At 38.4% G+C, this 10,630-nt stretch overlaps 1 long non-coding RNA gene across 1 annotated transcript; it reads right to left on the bottom strand.

Annotated features, from left to right (window-relative positions):
* Positions 1–894: 894 nt before the first annotated feature.
* On the bottom strand, positions 895–6,218 carry LOC119743090. The gene is made up of 4 exons (XR_005272967.1): positions 6,041–6,218; positions 4,102–4,164; positions 2,472–2,619; positions 895–1,820 (listed from the first exon to the last, which is right to left on the bottom strand). It is a non-coding gene; the product is annotated as an uncharacterized LOC119743090 (long non-coding RNA).
* Positions 6,219–10,630: the final 4,412 nt, after the last annotated feature.

The following is a 10,630-nucleotide window of genomic DNA, read 5'->3' on the forward strand; positions in this document are numbered from 1 at the left end:
CCAAAAAGTGGTGCGGCGACGCGGCTTTTTTTTTTTAACCTGATTTTTTTGCTTCAAATGTCGGCTGATGACTGCAAATGGTGCCCGACTAAACTTAGTGCAAATATATGGGAGTCCAGAGAGGCCACATAAAGCTTATTCTCGACCATAACCCAATCTAAAAACACGTTAAAATTGTGCAGCAGCAGGATTCCAGTCAAACCAGTGAGTTTGGCGGTTTTGAGACATCATCTTTCATTGAAAAAAACCCTTTTTTATTTTGCCGACGCGCACGCATACCAGAAACCGGAGACTTTTTTTTTTGGCCTTATAAAGGTGCTCGACTGTATTCAGTTCCTTGTTGAACTGCTTCTTGAATAGCTTGATCAGTTGTGTGGCCTCTGGTTTTGTGAGACGGGAAAACAGGTCTTCCGGCTTGATATCATCCAGGCCATTTAGGGTCTTGACCACCTCAATCAAATCTCCTCTCATTCTCCTGACCTCCTAGGGATACAGATGTAACCCTTCCAACCTTTCATGATAAGATTTGTACCCAAGGCTTGGAACCAACTTTGTTGCCCCTAATCTGGTACTACACGTATCATTCAGAAGACTGAATCAATTTCGTCCAATACACCAAATTGACATTTCGTGTTAGCAAAGATATTGTGGGATACAAACTGTGAATAACATCACTGTCCTGTTGCTAACTGGTCATCTATTTTCACTCGGACCGCGTGACTTGTTTTTTTTTAATCGAAAAAAAATGTTTAGAATTGGTACATGCAAGTAAAAATGCCGATTTGGCTGTTTCACTCCATTTCATTTCAATCCAGTGCACAATTTGTGGTTTCAAGTTACCTTTGGCACGCTGCAGGCATTAACTTAGAGAAAGAATTAAGACACTCTTTAGAATTTCATTATATCTTATATATATATACTTTATTAGACAAACAATTAAAAACATTCAACTACATGTACTATGATTACAATTAATATGATTAGAATTAAAACATATCTCCACAACTAAATATACAAGCATCAATATCTTCATGACCCGATTTTCTATAGTTGGAGCAAAGGTCTCATTAAACTACGTTCTATTCCAGTCAGTAAAAAAAATATACCATTGAAATTACTGCAATTTAATTAAAAATTCATTCGAAGACGACCACAAAATTACTGGAGATTAAAGGTGTTTTACATTAAAAAATCAACAATAGTTGCCTTGTGAACTTGGGCCTATTCAGCGTTTCGTTTCGTCAGTGTTTTTCTATTTGAAATGGAAGACCCTATCTCAAGGACCACGCAATGTACAATTTGGTCGACCACTTTCTACATGTAAATATCTTGCCAAATCTGCTCTAATGTGCTTATTATTTACATCAAGTTTTAAGTTAAAATACTTTTTTGGATCAGCAGGTATAAAATCGTGTGCGGCGTTTTATATCAAAAGGTATTATTTTACTGTAATATACAAGTCACGTATATATCGAAATTAAGACTTGTTATAATTGTTATTTCATGTCCTTTTTTGCATTTTCTTCGGGAACACATTTGAAAGACTGAAATGGCCCTTAAATGTTTCAGATTGTTTTAAATGGAGTAATAAAATGTATATTTACAAGTCAGCCATATCAAACGGATAAAAACACGTCATCTGGTTAAAAAAAAAAATTGGGCATAAGAACAGTACTGGACTAGAAAACGGGGTGAGGTTTGGTACATCAGGTAGCGAGTTTTTGGTAATCGTTCATCTATGCCATTTGGCGACAAGAAATAATTCCACGCGATCAGCTTACAGCTTCGTCGAATTTCCAGCCGCCACATCTGCATCCGCCCTGTCGAGAGAAACAGAAAAATACATGTACATGTACATTGTACCACCAAATGCATTTATGGTTCAAAATGACTGTATAGGGCCTACATGTATTCATCCCTATAATCACAGCAGAATTATGTTGCGTTCCTGGTTTGAAATGAGTGGGGTCATTCGTGTGGGTTTTTTTTACATGAAAGTGGAATTACACATTTTTTTGCCAAAAGTTATATTATTAAAAAAAAATCCGCAATGATTTTGTTTAAGAAAATGGGAGTAAGTGGTATGACCAAAAGAAGCAACCGTTTCGAGCGCATGATTTTTTAAGCAGATATTTTCCATACTTGAGAATCTAAAAGTTATCTCATACATGCCTGCTGGACATGGATCAAAACTAACTTGGCTACAAGTTGCAAGAGCGGGGCTCCTGATGAAGACCTTGCATCGGTATAGTGCATGTACAAAGACCATATTCAATTGTATATGTACAACCATTCTAAAACAGTTAAGCCAAGACGAGTCATTAAAGTGAACGGAAATAAAATGCGAGTTTTAAACTCGTAATAGTAGGCTAACCCGCCGCGGCCTTCGCCAAACTCTGTGAACAAAAACTAATTAGCCGGAAAAATACTACAAAATCTCAGTCAACCAAATAGTAAAGGGGTGACATTACCTGAAATATTCTCCAGCCCTGCCAGAAAAGTAGTCCCGGCAAGTGAAGTCGTAGATGACGAAGGAGATGCCGATGATGAGCATCATACCGCCGATACAGCCACCGACCCCGGCAGAGACCTCAGACCAGCGAAACGTCGCTTCTTCCTCTGCATAAATGATGAATCAAAGTACATATACAAATGTACATCAATTAAAAAAAAAATGAACAAAGACATTGACTGAAGAAGGGTCTGAACCTACGACCTCCGAAATACCGTGCCGGTGCTCCACCAACTGTGTCATCCATGCAGCCATGTTTAATAATTGGCAGTTTCCCCATTTTGTTTTGTGTTTAGAAAGAAATACGGGCGTAAACTTAGGAGCCGACTCTTTGGGTTTTGAGTCCTCTTTTCTTTGCAATGCTCCGCTAGCTGAGGGACCTCTGAAAGTGGCCTCTTCTATAAAACTACTGTATGTAGCGTGTACACAAGTATTCGTAACGTGAACAATTCAAGTTCTTATCTTCAGGAATAGATCTATACACTTCTGTACTTCACGGCTTATCGTACAGTGGACAGCTGTCGACAGGCTAACTCTTTTGCGGGTTCTTCCTATACATGTACATGTACATGTTATTAGTTTAAAGGGCTCATGACATTTGTTTCATGCAGTCCTTGAAAATGCACATTTGAGTCCCATTTAACTCTATTTTCAATTTTTGGTTCTGCCATTTTTTGTAAGCAGTTTTGGTGCTTTTTTGTTTTTTATGCAAATACCAATTTCCATATTCATGAGTAAAAAGTGTGATGTCATTTCAGGCAGAAAACTCAATGTTACAGCTATTTCAACACCAAAAGTTGCCAGAAATTTAAATTTGATGTTTTGCTCACGGTGGTACACTTTCTTTCTTTGGTGATCTGTTGTTGTTTTGGTACGTGTCAGTAAGCCAATGAGCAAATTTTTCTCACAAATGTTTTCAATGAGCAACTTATGGCTTAACAATTTGAACATAAAACCCCTAAAGTGAACAGTGTCTTCTTGAAATGACATCACAGCAACAGCGCCCTCATTTGTCAGGAAAAACATGTACAATGTTAAATGTAAAAAAGTGCACTTTTCTAAAAATATAATAACCAAAAGGTATACGTCAGATAGATTTTATACATTTAAGAGGAGTAGAAAGTTGCACAAAATTATGTTCCCAAGTAAGATTCACGTCATGGGCCCTTTCGCAATGACTTTACATCCTTAAGTGTATTTGATGTGTAAAGTGTAATACATGTTTCCAGGAGTCATCGACGGAGTTTTGGCCACTATAAAGAATATTGTACAAAACTGGGGCAATTTTTGTAACATACGCAGTGCACATTAATCCGCAACAATGATTGAGACTTTGTCCCATACTTCTGAAGTCAACATCCGGGACCGGTGTATGTTCCAAGTTGCTAGGGAAAATCCCAAGTGGCTGTTGGTATGACAATGACGTCCACCTGACCTTTGAAGTTCGGTGTCTTTATTCAAATAAGAACAAATTTGCATAGACAATTGATGGCAACCACCATAAATTTTAAACTTGGTGATTATAGCACGATCTGAACTTGAACCATTGATACATTAATGAAATGAATATCGCTGTATATAATACATACGTGCCGAGACGAAGACAGCCATGCACAGAACTGCAAATACTGAAGCCCACCTGAATGCCATGTCTGCAAAAAAATGAACAAAAGAAAGAACTTGCGGTAATACCTGTTCTTGCGGTGTAAATCCGGATTGAAAGGCATGAGGGTCTCAGTGGTATTGGGGGGGGGGGCAAATTGCAAACAATACCAGAACATTGTATAATTCCCTCGATCATAAAAATAAACGGAAAGAATGTAGTGTCCAGACGCCACTTCGATGGTTGTGTACAAAGTCTTTGGAGAGTAAAGGGGAATTTCATTGTCTCTCAGTCCCAGATCTATGTCTTTTCCACATTTTTTGCAATGACTGACCTCCATTGACATGGTATTTGATGAAAAAAAGATGTGGCGTCGGGATGCAACATTCTCTCCAAATAAAGAAAAAGATCTAAAAACAGACTGCAGAGAGTGCGAAACAAAGTATACATTCCACGGTAAACCTTTTGAATTGGTGTTGTTGATTATTATATTGTAAAAAGAGGAGTGAATTTATTATTATTTAAATAGGTGCGTTCTTTTTCAGTTATACGGCCTATAGGCCTTTTATATTGTTTAAATTGACCATGGAGCTACAAAAAGGCGCTCCAGCGATCGCAGAGTTGCTACGCCCGGAATGTAGGTCGAGTTTGTTTAATACCGCGCGCACCTCAAGTAGTTTGGATAGGCCCCGTATAACCCGGCCCAGGGTACACAAATGCACGGTTGGGGGATACATGTCGGTAATCAAAACAGGGCGAGTCCAAAAGAAAGTCACCCGAATTAATACTTTGTTTCTTAAAAAGGCAATCAAATTTGAAACACCAAGGAATCTTAAAAGAGCATGTTCTTCCACTCATCAAAAAAAGAAGGAATTTCCGAAGTTGGTTAATGCTATCAGATGTTATGCACGTTTTACTGAAACCATTTTCATAGCTGTCCATAGAATGCCATTGCGTGGAAGTTATGTGAGAAGCCGAGTGAGAATTACAGATTACACACAAGCATTCAAATACAAATGAGACTGATCATTGAAATCTAAGGCTGAATGAATATTTGTACTGTCGGATTTTGTAAGTGAGGAATAAAGTATGTAAATTACGTGAAATTCACAGTTACTAGTCAATAACACGTGCTTAATGCATGTGGGTTTTTGGTATAAAATTGAGCGAGCAACGTATATTTTTCCTAATTGTATCTAATTCGGCCACTTTCTTTTTTTGACTTGCCATGTACACCGTAGTTGAGGCATTTTGTGTTAAGCATGACTTTATTCCACAACGATTTTAAATATGCACCGAGTTAACTTAACAAGTTGAAAAGTGAACCGACAATGACTAAGAAAAAGAGAACTGGAACAAATGCTGAAAACCGACTAAATACACACAAACATTTTAAAATTACAACTGAAGAAAATCTAATTTGTCTTAAACAATGTTTGGTTTGCTTCACGGAAATACAACTAAGAAAGCCTTTTCACCATAATGAGGCATGGATTTAATGTTGATAATTAGAAAACACGAATTCAGGATACCGATTGAGAAACAGTTTCAGTTGTAACAAACTACATCTACTTCAAAAACGTAATATAAACCCTTACAACTACAAGTTACTGATCCAAGTTACTTAGTTCGGAATTCTTTCCCTTATTTCGTACGAATACAACTTAAAATTGGCGTCTGAATGCTAAGGGAGGGCTACATAATTATTTCCCAATGAGTCATGACTACACTTGCACAGTAGCAATCCCTCAAACCACGGAGGATTCCTTCCTCCATGCTCAAACCAGTGTTTAACCAACAGACTCCCTTCAATTGACATCGTCAAACGACATGCATAAATTTAAGTTCCACGTCTTGTCCCTTAAATGAAAATAAAAATGAACACACAGTAATGTTGAACCATTCCTATTTCTTCATGAACTCACCTATTACCGTTTTATTCCAAATCTGATCAGATGAACTGATAAAAAAAAACTGTAACACCGGTCCCGATTTGCCTCAACGCCGACAAGTTGCTGATAGCGCAGTGCAAAAAGGATGGCGGAAAGATGGAAGAATGACGTACGTTTGCAATGCACTGCGGGCCTGCGGACACTAGGGTGTGGGGTTAAATAGTGCCTCCATTTATTGCTTCACACGAGCGCATTTCAATGACCAATGTTTTGCATAACAATGGAGGGGCAATATAAAAAAGCCAAACTTTGTATTCCGTGTTTGATGGCACTTACTGGCGATGTTGGATTTGTAGCTTTGTTGAGTCTCCAGCTTGTACATGCTGATAGGGTGAAGGGGCACCAAAGGCTATCGGATCGTGTACAGTCATAGGGCACCACAAAGCATTTCATTCTCAAGGTGTGTTTACTGTGAATGTGTACCCAAGCGTGCATCGGTGGAAAAGGTTTTCTCATGCAAATAATGGACTGGTCCCCTATAGTTTAGCGTGGTGATCAACTCAAGTAGTGCGATATGAGTCTTCTACGCAATGCAAGTACACGTACATGTATATGCACATGTCACATCATGATCTGACATGTACCAGTATTAATTTGGATGATCTTTTTATAGACCATTTCAAGACTGCTATTCGGTACATAACCGGAGGCCCCCTTCAATGGTGAAAGCATTGAGGTGTACGAAGCATGCTCCATAATCCCCATTGCCATTGAAGGGGGCCAGCCGCCCTCTTCAATTAGACTGTACGCATAGTGGGCTAGGAATAGACCTGATATGCGTGGCGGCCATCTTAGAGGGCAATGACTTTATTTTACTGAGATGTGCATAACGTCACACTTAAAACCGGATAGAAGATTTTTAGCCCTACGCACGAGGCACGTGTTTCACAAAACGTGAAGTAAACTTGTTGAACAAAATCTTTGGAAATTTATACGTTTTGACTTGTTCGGACTTAAGTTGACCGAAGGCGAAAGGGCCCTCCCCTCACCTTCGGCTCGGGCTTTGTACTTGTTTAAAACCGGCCGAAGCATATTTCAAACAAAAATAAGGCGGCCTTATGGCCTAATATACGTTCCAATCTGAACAAGATCTTCTTCAGAGGCAATTAATGATGTATTTCCTTGTTCAAATATGCGTCTATATACACATTAGAACGAATAGAGGGGAACAAAAGACTAGAAAAGTCACAGTGACAGAATGTTTTCGTTCAAGTTTCGTTTATAGTGTGAAGATTATGGTTGAAAGGAAAACAAGTCCCAAGTACTAAACAGTGCGAGTGCCGAGCAAGGTTTCCCATGCTCTGACGTGCTACGCGCGAGGAGGCGATGCATGAGGTTTTATTCGTCCATGGTTAAAGTAACCCGGACCGCGGAGGAATCTTTTAACATTTCCAAGAGTTGCGAGGCCCATGCAACTTTTCCACTGTGGGTGAAGCGGCAGCCGAAGATGTACACATGTTCTTCGTTCAAATAAAGACAAATCGCGGAATGCAGTACAGCCATGATTTTTGAAGAGTATTTTCCCACTTCGCGGATACGCACCGCGTACTACCTTTTGTGCATTGAAACTGTGTAACGAAATTGAATATTTTTTTTAATGTCGAACTTATTAAAAAAAAAAAAAAATATTGGATCTAGGGGGGGGGGGGGGGTTAACACCCACACCACCGTTCACCCGCTGACTGATGTCATACCAGTAAAATTGGGCCAAAATAATAAATGGAATGCCAAAGTTCCTAAATTTATTCTAAAACTGTCTGAATGCAGGCGAAAGCATCGTTGATTTTCAAATTTTCCCGGGGCAAGCTCCCGGATCCCCCAAGCACGTCTTCACTCACCTCCCCCCCCCCTTTCCTGAAAGCTAGATCCGCCCCTACCTCGAACATGGCCGAGTGCCCCGGAGGGCCTTCAAGTTTACTGACATACATGTACGTAAAAAGCTGGACACATTACAAATGACGCTAATTGTCTAGTTTTTCCCTTCACCCAACTACAGGCCTTTATTGCACAGAATCTGTATCATAAAGATATATTTACAAATTCTTAAGTGTGAACTTAAAGCAGGGGTGTTAGTGACCACTGATAAAAATAGCTGAAAACAGCTGGAAAAAAGTGCAAAAAAGCTGAACTTTGGAAATCTCCATGCTTTTGTACACGGCAAGTGAGGAAAAAGGTGAAAAAAGCTGAAATCCCAAACAAAAAAAGCTGAAATCAGCTTTAAAGCTGAGATTTCACACCCCTGTTAAAGCTAATTCCACAAGGGTTTCGAAAACAAATTATGCAGGCCTACAGGAAAAAGAATCCTTCTCATTGTGTTGATGTGTATTATATTTCACTGACACATTCACCTCTAATTGACGGATAGCATTTCTACAAGGTGGTGCAAAAAGAAGGAAACCCACTTTTGAAAGGAAATTTTAAACCTACTTACTTAACTTTCCAACTGTTTTTTTTTTTTTATAATGTAGTGAAGTATAGTTCTTCAACCATACATGGTGAAAAAAGGTCTTTAAAAAAATCGCAAGAATAGTGTTATTAGGCATAGGCCTATGCTAATTTGAATGCAAGCCACCACAATCCACGTGTAAGTCTAGTGCAGTGTTGTTTGTCTTCAAATCAAGCTCTGGGGCTCATTCAAGAGGATGGAATAAGCCGTCCGTGGACAAACAGGTTTGGCACATGACATTTTTAAACTACCATAACTCTGAGACAAAATATGCATTTGCAATCACTTTTTCGTCACTTACATTGAAAGATCAATATTTTAATATCATTAAAACGAATTTTTGAAATATGCTCTAACAAGTTACTTGTTAGTACTATAGTGGGTGAAATTTGCTGTCAAAAGTGGGTTTCCTTCTTTTTGCTCCACCCTGTAGAATCTGCCAAGGGTTGTTATGCAACCTCAACGATTTTGAGGAATTTGGTTGCTTTTAAAAAAAAAAAAAAAAAAAAAAAAAAGAAAATGAACCGCCGCGTACCTTTAACAATAAACAGAGACTTGGGGATGGGATTGCATCTTTAAGACTTGTCCCAATACAGGTATTCAATTATTATATGCAGCCACAAGCTACAAATTTAAATCTCTGATTAACATTAAGTAACCATAAATAAGACCTTGGTGTACTTCATGTACATAAACAAAATACATTGCATGTGACATTTGTATAATTGTGTACAAACATAATGCTTTCATTAAAAAAAGATGGGATTTTCAAATACCACATACACACGTGGCATTTCAGTCACACTACATATTTCAGCATAATTATAAACAAATTCACCACTCCATTCAATTATATACACATACATGAAGTAACTCTGAATATCTTCTCAGTTAATTTGGCAATGCAATTACAATAGAATATTACATCCGAAATGCCCAAATTAATAAAACAAAAAAGAAGGTTAACTTAATACTCTTCATATGAAGAAGAATGCTACGAATATGATCAACTTAATCACGTATGTGGTGTCATTGATGAAGGCACATAGACAAAGCATGGTGATTCTGATGGCCTATGGGAGGACATACGTGTGCAATGTAGCTGGGCCATTCTACCAAGTGTGACAGTTATTCTGCCCCTGTTACCTTGGAACCTTGTAATTTGCCATTCAATTGTCATTGATTTTATTATTTATTGGATAGAAACTTTGCTGTTCATGATAACTCTCGGAGGACGACTGCATTAAGGAGTGCATCAAGCATTATACAAATCATAGATGTCAGATGCAATAGGCACAGGCAAAACTGTGGACCCCAAGTTTATAAAATTATTGGGGCAGTTGGAGGAATTGTGTCTTTGATGGTACAGGCATGGAATTAGGCATAGTCAGAGTATGTCATATATACATGTATTTGGCTATAGGGCCAATCGCAGATTTGTCCTTTGAAAAAAATATACGTAGAATAACAAGCAATTTTCAAAATTTTCAATATGGCTGCCATTGCTTGATATTCTCAAAAGACAAATCTGCGATGGCCCTATAGCCAAATATCTTTCTCATGACATACTCTGACTGTGTGCCAAATGCCATGCTTGTATCATCAAAGGCACTATCCCATCACCTATCTGCCGTACTAAATGATCCAGCTGGAATATGTGGTTTGGGGGAACCTGATGGGCGTGGCTAGACATGCAACCTAAGTGGGTGGAGGTGCTAGTAAGGACAATCACTAGTCAAGTAGCAACCGAGGGTGGGTATGACACGTCCTTATATTAAGCCCCAAACCCTGCCCACTCCTTTAAGAGCTTTAATACTGCTGACCGTAAGTACGTTAAAAACGAATTTACCTGTATTTGAAAACAATTTCCATAGGAAACAGTAGTTTCAAAAGTTATTTCCTTTTTTGGCGATTTAAAAAAAAAAGGGTTTGAATTTAAATATTTATCATTACAATATTTGGCTCTGAGCGACAAAATTCTAATCCATTATGCACTGTTCACCTAATAATGAGCTTCAATTTTTCTAGAAAAAGCGACAATTAATAAAAGACATGAAGACTGTCTTTATAACAAACATGATTCAGTGTCTGTACAAAGTTACTGAATAATTGTATCC

This window comes from Patiria miniata, unplaced genomic scaffold (genome assembly GCF_015706575.1).
Source record: "Patiria miniata isolate m_02_andy unplaced genomic scaffold, ASM1570657v1 HiC_scaffold_6, whole genome shotgun sequence".
Lineage (NCBI taxonomy): Eukaryota > Metazoa > Echinodermata > Asteroidea > Valvatida > Asterinidae > Patiria > Patiria miniata.